General features: G+C 39.8%; 1 protein-coding gene across 2 annotated transcripts in view; it reads right to left on the bottom strand.

Moving 5' to 3' along the window:
- Nucleotides 1-14,401, bottom strand: part of LOC115769857 — a 147,795-nt gene that overhangs the window by 90,167 nt on the left and 43,227 nt on the right. For both annotated transcript variants that reach the window (XM_030714843.1, XM_030714844.1), the window contains exon 2: nucleotides 8,906-8,974. The gene's annotated coding sequence lies outside the window, so the exon portion shown is untranslated. The remainder of the gene's footprint in view (nucleotides 1-8,905; nucleotides 8,975-14,401) is intronic.

The following is a 14,401-nucleotide window of genomic DNA, read 5'->3' as shown; positions in this document are numbered from 1 at the left end:
CACTCTCTAATAAAATGTCACAGTTACTGCTACGAACAATCTTTTAGCACAAACTGAAAGCAGAGCAAAAAAAGATTGCCTTCGTATTGTAAGCGATTTTCTAGTTTTTTTACGGCAGCTTAGTCAAAGAGCGAAACAAACTGTGTCATGCCAACGAAAAAAAAAAAAAATGCATTTTCGATACGAAAGAACAAAATAATGCAGAAGCTGATGCTCAGTTCGTTGTCCTACAAACAGGGCCAGTCACATGACCTGTGCGACCACACTCAATGGGGTCCTGCTTGTGGCTGTTGTTTTTGGTGTTCTTGTAGCCGGCTTAAGACTGTCTGCCTTATACGTTTGGGTGTGAGTGAGCTTCTAAGACTAAATAAAAAGATAAACTAATAGACAGGGCACAGAGCAGGGTTCGCAGTTCGTTGCTCTCCACTGGCATATTCTATTCTGCGCTTTCTCGCTAAAACACACAAATAATTCGATTTGTTCTATTCACTCGACCGATTCGATATTTTATTCGCATTTCTTTTGGTTTGCTTACTTTAATTTGTGTTCAAGATGCTGCTGCTGATGACTCTTTGCTGCCGTTGGCTTTGAATGTGTGGCAAACGTTGTTGTTTTTTTTTTTTTTTTGGTCTGTTTTTAGGTTTTTGCTTGTGACATTTTGCCACTGTGACCGCACAAAAAATGTGACCTTGAACGGGCGCACACACGTTGTCAGGGGGCAGACAGCTAGACAGATTGGCTGCCAGTCTGATGGACAGTATTTTATGGCGCCGCTGCAGCTGGCCGAATTCTGTTTTGTAACATTTTAAAGCAGCAGCTTCAAATTTTGTATCCTTGAGAGCGATGTAGATAACGTGCAATCAATAAAAACACACACAAACACACACACACTGACAGCTAAAGCGCTTCAGCGGTCACACGCTGCGTATACGTAACGCGAACATATATCCAACAAATTTGTAATTTGCCACTGACGCAGCTGATTTTTGCATATAACTTTGGCTTTCAATTCAATTGCACAGCAATGTACACACACACACACACACGCACACACAGAGACACGGCGGCACAGAGGACACAAATTGATGTTTTAGGCTTTACTTTTTTCTTCTTGCCCCGTCACGCGAGAACGTTTCTTGCGCGTTAGCTTCTGCACGTTACGCGTCCTTGTTCCAACTACTGACGTTCAACGCCACGCAACGGTCACAACTCGATTCGCTGACGGGTCCTGGACGCCCCCGAAAGCAGCAGCAGCGACATCAGCAGCGACGACAGCGACAGCAGTCGTTAAAGCTTTTACGCGCGCTCTCTCTCTCTCTCCAACTCACGCTTTGACTCTCTCAATTCCATTCAGCACGAGTGAAAAGCTTTGCGCTCACTCTGCTTGCTGTTAGGCCTCTCTCGCCCTGCACGTGGCATTCTGACCGTGCGTCTCTCTGTTGTTGTTGCTGTTGCTCTTCTGCTTCTTTAGCTCTTTTCGTTTTTGTTTTGTTTGCCTGATTCGTTAGCAAGGTTAACAACAAACGTAGCTGCCTGGCGCCAATATCCCAAAACATCTGATTTCTGTCAAATAACTGGACATGCGCAATATATTTGACAGCTCCTATATATTTAGCAGGTTGCGCCCGCCCCACCCCTTTTGCGTCTGTCAAAATTGATGGTCTGGGAGCCACGTTTGCCATCTGTTTGAATGCTGGATTTGGTATTTACGTTTACACATCCTTAACATATGCAAATGAAAACATATTAATGAGGCAGACAATGGATACTAAAGGGAAAAAGGTGAATTTCCCAAAAAATAAAAATCAATAAACATTTGTTTTATTTTATATAGGCCGTTCTTCCAGTGGAAATCAAAATAAAAACGCACAGCTTGACAGCTTAAGTAAGCTCGTCGGCTTGCTAGAAGAAATGTAAATAATATCCGAGCTTAAATTTGTTTATTAGAATTTTGGGCTTTAACCAAATAAAGCATTGCACTTATATATACTGAACATTCTTTTAGGAAAATTAGTCAGCCGTTTCAAAACAATTTCCATATAAGAACAGCCGCAAAAACCGGTTTGCTTCTAAATTATAAAACTATTGAGGCAGGGTCAGCACCAAAGCATAAATAGCTTTGGGACTAAACCTTTGCATTTGCATCTTACCATGTTTGGTGGATGCAAGTTTTGCTTTAAAAAGCAATTTAGCGCACATTTTGTTTATGAAAATATTTAAGGCTTGCAATATTTTCGCCACAATGCGCAATTATAAGTTTAAAATTTAATTGTTTGCTTTAAACTGTAAAATAATTTGACGAGCTTAAACAAAGCCTAGGTTCGTGAGCCCATACGACCAGGTTTACGAATCGGAGCAAATGGCAGCAGTTGGATCTAACCGAATCAGATCAAGATATAATTTCGATTATTTTTCCGTATGTTTGGACTTTCCTGATTTTGGCAAACTAAGTACTCGATGCAGACGTATTGTAAGATGTTATAAGAAATTAAATAGACTTATCAAATTTAAGTAAGACATTGTTTATTATCTACATACATACATACAAATGCCAAAAGTCAGCGTGCTAAAATCGGGCCTTTTCTTTTAAAATATTAAACCCTCTCTCAACTCATACTTTGTGCAAATCTTCTTACTTTAATGTTTGTTTTCGTAACCATTTTGTGGCAACCTCTGTGTAACCGTAATTGCTACACCTGCAACTACAGGTTAACAGCTGCCAGCCACATGGCCAGAGTTGCCGCCCTGCTAGTCTAAACTAATATTTAAAAGCCGCAGCATTGCGAAATCCGACCAAGCGCCAATTACGCGTATGCCACCCCAAAAAGTATGCTACAAAAACTCGACGCGTCGGTAACAAGCGAAAAGAATGAAAAACACCCCAAAAGCTGCAGCATCAACTAGAAACTGGGAGCTGGGAACTGGCAACTGGAAACCGGGAGCTAGCTTGCAAACAGCAGGTGCAGCTGTAGCCATAGCTGGCCAGTTAGCAAGACTCAAAACCAGGTTGCCAGCAAATTTTGTGCATATTTCAAAAAAGTCGCCGCCGCATTCCCAACGTTGTCAACGTTGTCGTCGTTGGGGCTTTACGTTTTTATTTTTTGGCCGGCGCGTGAAAATCCGAGAGGTGACACTTGTCCAAATTATCTTGCAGGATAAACCAGCGCACTTAACGTGTTATCAGTGCAAACGATGCCAGGGCACACCCAGAACTCCAACATGAGGTACATTGTAATCAAGCGCAGGCAGCTGCAACACTCGAGCAACAATCACAGGTTGCCGCACCCCGGGCCCAACTGACATCCAGTTGACTCCAGCAGCATAGCAGCTAGGATACATGGACCACAGCCAGAACATAGTGGCACCATGAGCCAACACACCAGGACCAGCGCCACGACGTGGCGTGCAACGGACGCTTGAGAGTGTGACCAAAGCCGCATCTGAATGTGAGTGCGACTGTATGTGTGTGTGTGTGTGCGTGTCTGTCCGCAGTCGACAGCTGCCGCATAATGCAGAGCATACACTCAGCTGAGGCTAGAGCCAAGTTGAAAATGTTTAACACGAAAAGGAGTTATCACGCTGACAGGACGAGGCCAGAACGCAGACGCGGACGTAGACAAGTCGACGTGCCCCTAATAAAATTATGACAAGCCTCTGATGGAGAAAAATGAAGCGGCCAAGCTGGCAAGAACTAATAAAGGCGAATCAAACGGAGTCTGAAATAGAGAGAGAAGGAGAAGAAAAGAGCAAGAAAACTGCGTCGGATCCATACATTTTTGTGGGTGTTACAAACTTGTTCAAGCTGAAGAGCTTGTTCAAGAAGAAGGAAAGGAATTTCAAATTAGATTTGTACGGTCACATAACACTCTTGTGGATTCTAGTTTAAGTTGAGAACTTGTCAAAGCAGTATCCCAAAATTGTAGATGCAATTTATACAGTCAAAATCTTTTAAATAAAGTCTAGAAATAAGTTATCAGAGATGCAACAGATTACAGATTCAACATGAATTTGAACTATGTTGCACGAAGTATAAAAACAAAGAATTATTGGCTTTATATTCCAAATATATATGTTAGGATTTTATTAATTTTAATTAATAAACATATTTACCCCAACTTTTTTATAACTTCTTCAAGAAAAAGTAATGAAATAAAAAAAATACCATCTCAAAAATAAAGATGAAATATATTTATATTTTGTGAACAAAAATGCAAGCAAATCTAAGAATTTAGATTTATCCCACACTCAAACTATAAATAAAAAACCTTAGAATTAGGTTTTGGCATTAAATAAATTTTCTTTTTTTTTTTTTTGTGTGTATATTGTACCGAACTTTACAAACGTTGTGCCCCTTCAAAACTATTCACAAAAAACCACTGCCCCACCTTAACTTTCCATAGGGCTTTGTAATCTGCGTCTTGCTAGAAAGTAAAGCGCTTGGCGAATAAAAAATAAAAGCATAAAAACCACAGGCCGTGCGACAGCAGACAGTTGCGGGGCACCGCAGCGTTCGTGGGGCTAGACATTACAAAACGCTTTCTCATCGGATGGGGGTCGTCAACGCCTGTCAGTTTTGGGCCGCGTTCGCAGCGCAACTGCAGTTGAAAACTGAAATGAATGCGGCGGCAGAAGCAGCAGAACAACAAAAAATTGAAGAGCAGCAGTGGTTGGCCGGCAATGAAGTTTCCCGCAGCGCCAGAGCCTGAAATCCACTTCTGGAACTAGTTCTTGTGCCTTTTTTGTGCTAGGCCAGGCGGGCCATGCGACTGGATGCTGGGGTTTTGCGGTGGCCACTTCATAATGGCCGTCGATTAGCGCAAAAAATTGTTGCTTGAGTCGACTTAGCGTCAGCTTTGGCACACCTCAAAACGACTTTAAATTGTGGCCACAAGCCATTTAAAAACGACAAATTCTCCCACAATCGCGGCCTCATCCCCTAGCTGCTACGTGTGGACCAGTTATGACAAAGTCAGCGTCAACTAATTACACATGTAGCTGGGGCTACCCAAGCCAACGAATTTGTTGTTGTTATGGTCCTACTTTGATGGCCACATAAAAGCCCACCGCAAGCAGGGCTCCTGACAACAACAGCAGCAGAAATGACTCTAGGAGTAGGAGGAGGAGGCGGCGGCGGGACACATGGCACATAGGCAACTTAACCCGTTAACGCGTTAAAGAGCAAACGAGTGGTTAAAAGCTATGCCAGGACGCAGGACAAGTAGTGGGGGTCCACAATGGCAGCCGGTTGACTGGCTGACTGCCTGCTTTGCTTCTTTGCCTGAGACTGCACGAAAGCATGGTGGGCAACAGGAGGTGGGAAGGCGGAAGGGAGGAAAGGGTGACTGCCAAGTCAAAGACTTTTCGAGTGGACTGCAGCACACTGCAGAGGTTAAACACTAACCTGATGACGGCAAACACCACAGAAAAACAAAAACAAAACTGGCAAAACTTGCCAAGACGAATTTCGAATACACTAACAAAGCTGAAAACCAAACTTTTATATTAAACTTAGAATATTGTGGTCTTGCTTTTGTTTGCATTTCTTGAAAATAGTTCGGAAAAATCTTAGTTATTCTAAATGTAGACCTATCTTTTAGCATTCGTGTCTTATGCAAAATAATACTCTTTCGGGAGGAAGACTTATCAAAGAATTTGTAGATCATATACAATTTTTTGCTTTACTTTCAGAAAATAAAAGACCTGTATAATTTAGAAAATAACCATCTATGTGAACTTGGTAGCAAATTTCAGACTATTCCCAGTAATTATTATCTTGGCCAAAGATTAAATGTATCTTCTTCACAAGTAACTTGATCACCAAGTTCCTTTCAAATCGGTTTATCAAAATCTCTAAATACTAAATTACTACTTTCAATAATCTTTTTCAGCTAATTCATACGAAACACATGAGTTAGTCTTGCGACCCAGTCTAGAGTTAGTTCATAAAAATGTTTATGTAAATATGTTTTTGGACCGAACGCAGTGCCTGGCTAGCGCGTTTGTGCTTTGGTTCGTGTTGGTTATTTAGTCACTGTGCTGGGCATGTTTGGAGCCAGAGAAAATCAAGACATTTTTGAGGTTCAACTTTGCCAGGTAGAAATTTCAGTTTGTTTAGCTCTGCTGCTCGCATGGAACATTTTGGACAACTTTTGAGTACCATATTTACCACTTTAAGGACACATTGTGACATGTACGTGCAGGGAACTGCCGCAGCAAGCATGAAATATGAAAATATTATGACTTCTGGTGCATTAAAAATGTTTTTCGTCAATGTTTTTGATACTTTTTATTTCATTTTTTCCTTCTTCTTTCCTTACTTTTCTTTTTTTACCCTGCGACACTAAAAATTATGTTGCCTGACTCCTGATGTTGTTGATGACTGCCTGCTGTGGCTTCTGTGATGGGTTTGCTCTCCTCTAGCCTGCCCGGGCCTGGTCTGGCTTGGCTTTTGCCAGTTGCCTGCTACCAGTTACCAGTTGATGTTGCCTCGCTGACAGCCGCATGACGCGTCACCAACACCAGTCACAAGAACAACAGTAAGAGCAACAACAACTGCACAAACAATATGAACAACAACAGCAACAACATAATCACTTTGACGTTGATGAATAACATCAACACTTTTTGGCCAAGGCAAAGGCTGGTAAAGGATTGCAGCAAATGTTTTATTCGGCGCAACTTTTTTCAACTGCATTTGGCCAACGAGTTTTTAATGTGTTAGCGGCAGCATAAAAATGTTGCTGTAAATTTCAATTCATGTCGTAATATTTACTAATTGTGCAGAAAAGAAATGCCAGCTAAAATCAGAGAAGAGCATTGGAAAAACAGCAGTAATTGGGCTAGATGAAAAGTTTCTATTAATTTATATTCAACATTAATTAATGCTAAATTAGATATGAATTACCAACTGCATACATCAATTTGCAAGCTTTCAGACAGTTCTATATAACAGGTAAATCGAAGTATCTACGACAAGGTAAAGCATGCGCATTGGGATGACAAAATAATCGATCTAAACATGTCCATCCATCTGTTTGTCTGTCTGTCTGCCTGTCTACCTCTCTGTCAGTCTGGCTGTCTGCCTGTCTATCTGTCTGCCTATCTATCTGTCCCTCTGAACATTTGTCTACTTGTAAGAAGTCATTGAATTGGAAATCATAAGTTGGGATCATAAATATGTATATTAGTTCTCACAGAACATAGCCATGCAGACAATTAGGAAAGGGACATATTTCTTTTAAATTTAACGAATGAAAAACTTACAATACAAAAGCTACTCGAGAACAAGCTAAGAAAAGATTCACAGCCCCACATGAAAAATAATAATTTCAATAATTACATCGTCTGGGTTTTTAGAGTGCACACCTGTAGCAAAAACAATTTCCGCTCTTAAAACATAAGGTAGTTTTTTTGTTAGCTTCTCCATTTTCTATATTAGCTTGTTGTTTTCAGCTGATAATGGAGACGCTTAAGTAAAAGCTGTTGACTTGTGTGTGTCAGCTCATAGATGCATACATCAAGCATACGCTTAGTCTGCTACTACAGAAGCATTCTCTGCTAGCCTCAACAATTCGACCTCTTTTCAGCTAACCCAAATGACTTTAACCCCAAAGCCTCTTACAAAGCCTGTCGACGGCGCATAGAACTAAACCAAAACTACACTCAGCTCAACCTCAAAACTAGCTAACCAACAAACCTTATTAAAATGCGAGCTGTGCACCCTAAACTGAACCTAACCTGCCTCAATTCCTCGGCAGGGCCCTTCGTCCCGATGCACCTAAGGAAGCGTATAATTTAATTAAATTATCTGGGGCAGCTGCAGCAGCATCAGCAGCAACGAAAAATGTGCATCAAAGTGCACTTAAATCATCAGCGAGGCACGGCGACACACACAGTCAGATAGAAGACCCCCCTCTTCCGAATGAAACCTCTCGCTCCGCACCCACCATCCCCCCATCCTTTCAAAATGGCGTTGGCTAAGTGCCGTTGCATTATAAGCGAAGTGAAGTAAAGCCAGCCAGCCAACCAACCAACCAACCAGCCAACCAACTTTGTACTTTGACTTATATTAGTGACCGGAAATGCAGCTTTCTAACTGCAAGCCAGAGGATCAGGGCAGGGGAAGCACGGGCCGCCTCAATGACTTGCCAAAGTGGCGGGGAGGAGAAGGGGCGAAGCGGGCAGAAGCAGCAGCACGACGAGTCGCTTTCCTTGTCAAATGCGTACATTTTGAAGATTTTTATTTATTGCATGCAGAACAGCATTTGAATTGCAATAGATTTATGAGAACTGACGAGCGCAGCGAGCTAAGAGCTGTCAAAAGCGAACAACTCAAAGATATTTAAATATTAGAAGCAACTGGGCGAAAAATATTTGACTGTTGCATATTGCAGACAGCGCTGGCTAATACGAAAACTAAAATACAGCTCAACTCAACTCAAACTAAAGTGGAGCCAGAGTGTGACTTGGCCCGGCTCAAATGACAATACCTTGACATTATTTCTGAATTAAGTCCAGCTATGCCTGGGACTTGTTTCAATGCACACGAAATAGTTTAATTTTTCCACCATTTTTTTTCTATTGATGTCAGATCTCTTGGCGTGGTATAATTGCAATTCCCTGGAAACAATGAAGCCATCCCATGGTAAGCAGCTTTGACATTTGCTAAACGATGAAATGCAAAATGAGATAATACGAGCTGCCTTTTAAAAGAGAGACAAAAAATACTGGGGCAACAATTCTCGAGCGATTTGTGTTAAATAAAAGAGTCTCATAAGCATAATAGTAAAGTTTATATGCAGCACATTAAGGTTATTTTGACTTCTATTCAAATTTGTTAGTGCACAGGTCTGAATTGCCTTAACATTTATCCTTATATTATTATGTTTATGTGGAGTGTACTTACCCATAAGTCCACGATTCTTTAATTGTCATCAAAAAGTAGGACAAAGTCAAACTTTTAACACGCATATCACTGAAATGGGAAGCAGAAATACATTAGATTAAAACAGACATATACACAAGCATAAATTGAAACATAAAATTACGTTAATTAAATTACCAACACAATTGTTTTAGCAAAAAAAAAAAGCACATAAATAACGCATGCAAGCCTCAAGGGCTTACTTGAATTCATGACAAAACAAAGGACTGCTCAGATGATCTCATGGACCAAAAAGAACAGGGCAGACCCTACGAAGACTCAGCTCAAGTAAAAGCCGAGAGCCCAGACCGTGAAAATATATAGCGTTAGATAGCCAACAAAACTTATTTACAGAACACTTCAAATCAAAGCATGAATTTCCATAAATTCTTGGTACTAGAACTGGAAAGTGTTTAACACTTTGATGGGCATTTCCTGATTTTCCAACTGTGAACCACTTCAATAACAATTATTATTTAAGTGCCCAGCCCAATACTCTCATTTGGCACACACACAATTACCTCGATAAGAGCTCATGGCCCCAAACAATATAATGTTAGAATTCATGAAAACTTAATTAGAGGCTTATGCGGCGCTATTGCCAAAACGTCAACATTTGCATACCGCATTTAATTTGCTCTGTGCACAGATATGGCAACCACAACAAACCAACGCATTCCGTTGTGGGTGTCTGGCTAATGCGAAATAGTAAAATTAAATGAGCTAAAATTAACATAAACAATAAAGCGATAAGCAACAAATTTGCAATGCCGCCAAATTGAACAACTAATTTGGTTGGACAGTTACAAATTCATAAGTCGCTTAGTGACGGCTCACAAAAAACATTCAGTAATTGAAATGTGTAGTGCCTAAAAACACAATGCTAATATTGTGAAACAAAATTCAAATTAAATTAAAAAATAACAAATTGTATTAATTATTCAATTTTCAGTTAAATACAACTTATCAAAGCCGTAAATTAATTGCCAAAAAATGACTAAGCGTGGTTATTTATAGCAAGAAACAATCAAAGTACAAAAGAAATAATTAAATGTTTTCAAATTGAAGCAATAATTATCGCTGCCAGTCTAAGAGCTCTCAATATTAATTCTGACAGCAAGCCTCAGAGCTCCTCAGAGCTCGCGCGTGGTTGTTAAAGGATGCGTGGGTTCGGCTCTGTAAGTGGCAGCTATGTGATTAGGACAATATGCACACTGGCCCGCAGAGACTCGAAACGTCTATGTAAATAAGTTGCTGATTAATTTTGAAACGTTTTATGTACATAAATAGACGAAGATGTACATAGAAGGGCGACAAGACGACAGGGTCCTTAATGTCAAACTGTCCTTGGCTGTTTGTTGTTATTTTGAGTTGGTTGCTCGTAAAATTTCATAAACTCATCCGACTTAATTAAAATAAAATTAATTAACATTTTGGCGGCGTTGGTGCCATTTTGTGAGCAACACACTTTAAGCTGCTTGCAAAGCGTCAATTTCTATTGAAAGAGCATATAAAATACATGCGACACGAGTCGTATGCGTAATTTGCAGCAGCTCATTGCGCATACGCCGCATTGTCTTTGTGAATGAGGGATTTGCATTAATTTCAAGCTAAAACTTTAATTGTCTACGATATGCTTCCTCTGCTTCTTCATCTTCTTTTATGTCTCTGGCGCTTTGTGTAATTTATACGAGCGAAAAATGTTTGTAAAGTTGCTAAAGTTGCTGCTGCTTCTGCTGCTGCTGCTGGTACTCGTGGTTCTTTTGCTGGTGCCGCATCTTTTGTTTCCAGTCTGCTTCTAATTAAAAACAAAAGTTTTTTAATCTGCTTTATGGCATAAGCAAATAATTATTCACAATTAACTTGCACAAAAGCACGCAAACATGTCATAACTGCTTTTTTTAGGCAACTTATTGCTTCGGGGCAGAAGATATTTGCATTGAAAATATATCTATGATATAGCATTAGTGGAAAACTTAAACGCAATCGAACAAGTTTTGGGCAATACAAAACAAAGCAGCTTTTAAAGTAAACAATGGCGTCATAACTAAATGGGAGCATTTAAACTCTCTGCAAATTGGGCTAAATCCAATAAGCTCATCCAGCTATTTAGCGAATTAGTGCAGAAATAGTTTAACGGAACATTCACAGAATGCTTCAAGTCAACAATTCTGATTAGCTTGCGAGGCGCCTACGTGTTGGCCTTAGATTTGAAGCTCGGCCAATTGGCAAAGTTGTGTTTACTGTTACATAGCCAAAAGTTATGCAGCTACAGTTGCCCTGCTTAAATATGTATGCAATCCATTAACCAGAAACTTAATCAATTGAAACTAGTTTGGAATTGCAAATGCATTGCCAACAAGGCAAAAGCCAAATGTAAACGCCTAGGCTCCAAGCCAGACACTTGGATAGGCCATGAGCTTCATTTTCAAACTGTCCGGAATAGCTAACTGGCTTCCCATTCTCAACTGTGTATTTACCAAAGGTGCGTATATTCTCGTTCCTATCATTGCCGTATCCTCTGGCCAAAAATTCAACGGAGACTGCAGCCAAGCCGGCCAAGTTTACAGGCGCTCTCTGCCTTCGTTTGCCAAAAGGTAACTGATAAGTTTTCTGATTTCCAACTGCAGTTTGAATTGGCTTTTAATTGTATTTCAGCTCTGGGCATTTGCCCTCTGCGAATTTGCCAACTGCAAAATGATGATGAAAATTACCGAAAACTAAGCCGAAACTATTGACTGTCTGTGTAAGGTGTTGAATTAGCTACCTTTCCTGATAGCACTTTGCCCAGCTGTGAATTGCCTAATGGACGCCACAGCTTGCACTTATTTCTACATGAATATACAATTGGCGTTTGGCAGTCATTAAAAAAAGATGTTAATTGAGTTATTATTTAAGATACAAATAAATGTGAATATTCCTAATTGACAGTTCAATAAATTCAATAATATCAAATAGTATAAGTCTAAAACATTTTCTAACTCCTTACTTCATTAAAAGGGCAATTTAACACAAAAAAAAAAACCGTAATGTATTTTATCGAAATTTATGTGCACAAATATCAAAAGTGATCAAGTTGAGAACATATTGGAATGATATAAGACCCGTAGCGTAAATTAATGTTATCAAAATGTGTGATTTATATAGGTTACGGAGTTGGGAGGTAGCAAGTTTTGGGGGCTGTTCAGATATGGTATGAGCAGCTCTTAGCAAAACGACAACGGCAGCAGTTGTAGCTTCACACATTAAAATATTACAACATGAACTGGAAACACGAGTACAACACACACACTTCCACACACATAACAACATCCAAATTATGATGTGTCAGCACACACACAAACACACATACGCCGGCAAACACGTACAAGAACAAGAACAACAACAAGAACATCAACAACATGTTTGTAACTTTGGTGCTCATATTTTGGTAGCTATAAATAAACTAAATTGCCAAAGTCGACTCGAGTCGAGTCGAGGAACAAAAGCTGGCATTGGCATCGGCTTAACAGCAGATTAAACATAAACGCATGATGGCGATGGTGGGCGGCAATAGACGCCCCCGCCCCCGCTCCCACTACCAGCATACATTGTTATGTACGCAGCGCTCTTAACGTTTATTAAGTATGCACACATTATCCTTGCTATTGTTGGCATGCCAAGTGTATAACTTAAAAGACATGCGAATCCACACCTGGGAATACATTGAAAATACGCTCATTAGAGCTGAGCTAATTGATTTCTGAGAGACGTATCAATCATCATAAAGTATGTTAATTGCTCAAATCAACAAGAAAAAAGGAAATTAAATTGCTTAATTATTAGGCTCAGGGATACCCTAAACTCAAGACTAAATATATGTTTAAGATACAGTCATATCTCTTTTAACTAGATATAGAAATATCGCAAGGCTTTTACACCATTTACTTACATTTACATTTTAAAAATGTTCATATGTCAAAATAGTCTTCTGTGAATATGAAACTTAATTGTGAAAATTACATTAAACTGCATTGGTCGAGACTTCGCAATCAAATTAGCTGCTGTCAAAGATCCGTGCAACAAAAAGAAAATCATGTCAAGCTGAAAATTTTTAGCCCAAATGTTAATTGGGCTCATGACACGGCCTGACGGCACATAAATCACTAAAATATGAAGCCAATGCACCGGACAAGCCAGCCAGAGAAAAAAGAAGAACATTATAATAATAATCCCAGGCAAGCATTGACCAGGCCAGGAGGCAAAGTCTTCAGGGCAAAAGCGAGAAAAAAAATTGTTTTTTATTTTTTTTTTTGCATTTGGGTCTAACGAAACGTAACGACAAACGCAAAAGCTTGAAAATGGAGAACGCAGTAAAGTAAAAATCGTAATTGTGGCTAAGAAAAATGTGAATGCTCTTTCGTTTGCATAACCTGCTTTTAGATATAGGTTAACTTGTAATTAATTTAAAATAAACATTTTTTGGCTCTGCTAATTAATAGTAAATGATAAAGGTTATTGATGCTGATAACTTAATAGTTTATCTGGTTAAACATTTGAATAAAGCTCTGTAAACACGCAGCATATCCATTAAATTTTTAAATGCAGAGCATCAAAACGCGCTTGTGCTTGCCCAGCGTTAACTAGTTGGCCAAGCCCACTCACAAACCGAATTATTTTTATATAAAAAAGATGAAAAGTAGACTATGGCAAAACGATCAAAAATAGCAGACTGGGAGATACCCCATAAAGCATTAGAGTAGAAGAGTGAGGAATGGACAGTTTATATATATAAATATTAGGTCTAAACTAAATAATATATAAAGATAGTAAAAAATATCTAACGTTTAGAATCTACTTAATGAACGCATTTATAGTCAGATTGTCACATTTGCCTCTAACTTTTGGCACATTTTCTCACATTGGCACATTTTCACAATCACATATCGTCATTTTTAATAGAGACAGGGTATGCGAATTGCAGAACTTTATTTTCATTGAAGTCTTTCAAGTGAAATGTAAGTACAACGTAACTTAAGCAGTTTTACATCTCCAAGCAGCATGAAATTGATTGATGGCAGTCTACGTGCAAAATGAAAAATGATTCGCGCGTTGCGCGAACGAAGGATTATGAATTGTGGGACCACTTGAAAATAGGAAACTATGTGGCGCGGGGGCCAGCACAAGTTTAACCTTGTATTGGAGGCAGTTGCCTGGCCCCGGAAGAACGTGGCATTGATTAAAGCCGCGCTGTCACCAAAGTCAAAGTTAAGCAGGCATTAGGCGACCAAGCCAAGGAAAACAGCTAGAGAAGGAAACATGAGATGTGGCTGGCAGGGCGAAGTAGGGAGAGGACATGCTGGTTGCACATTTCCGTTGGCCTAGACAACGAAAAAATGACAGCTGATTGGCTTCCCGTACGGCTGGGCGAACAGTGGCTTGGTAGCCTTGGTTTTAAGCACTCGCCAGCTTAAAGGCCACGTTTAAATGCGCTGGCGT

This window comes from Drosophila novamexicana, unplaced genomic scaffold, assembly GCF_003285875.2.
Source record: "Drosophila novamexicana strain 15010-1031.04,08,12 unplaced genomic scaffold, DnovRS2.1 tig00004554-arrow-pilon, whole genome shotgun sequence".
Lineage (NCBI taxonomy): Eukaryota > Metazoa > Arthropoda > Insecta > Diptera > Drosophilidae > Drosophila > Drosophila novamexicana.
Note: the sequence above shows the minus strand (reverse complement) of the source record. Positions and strands in the feature narration are given on the sequence as shown.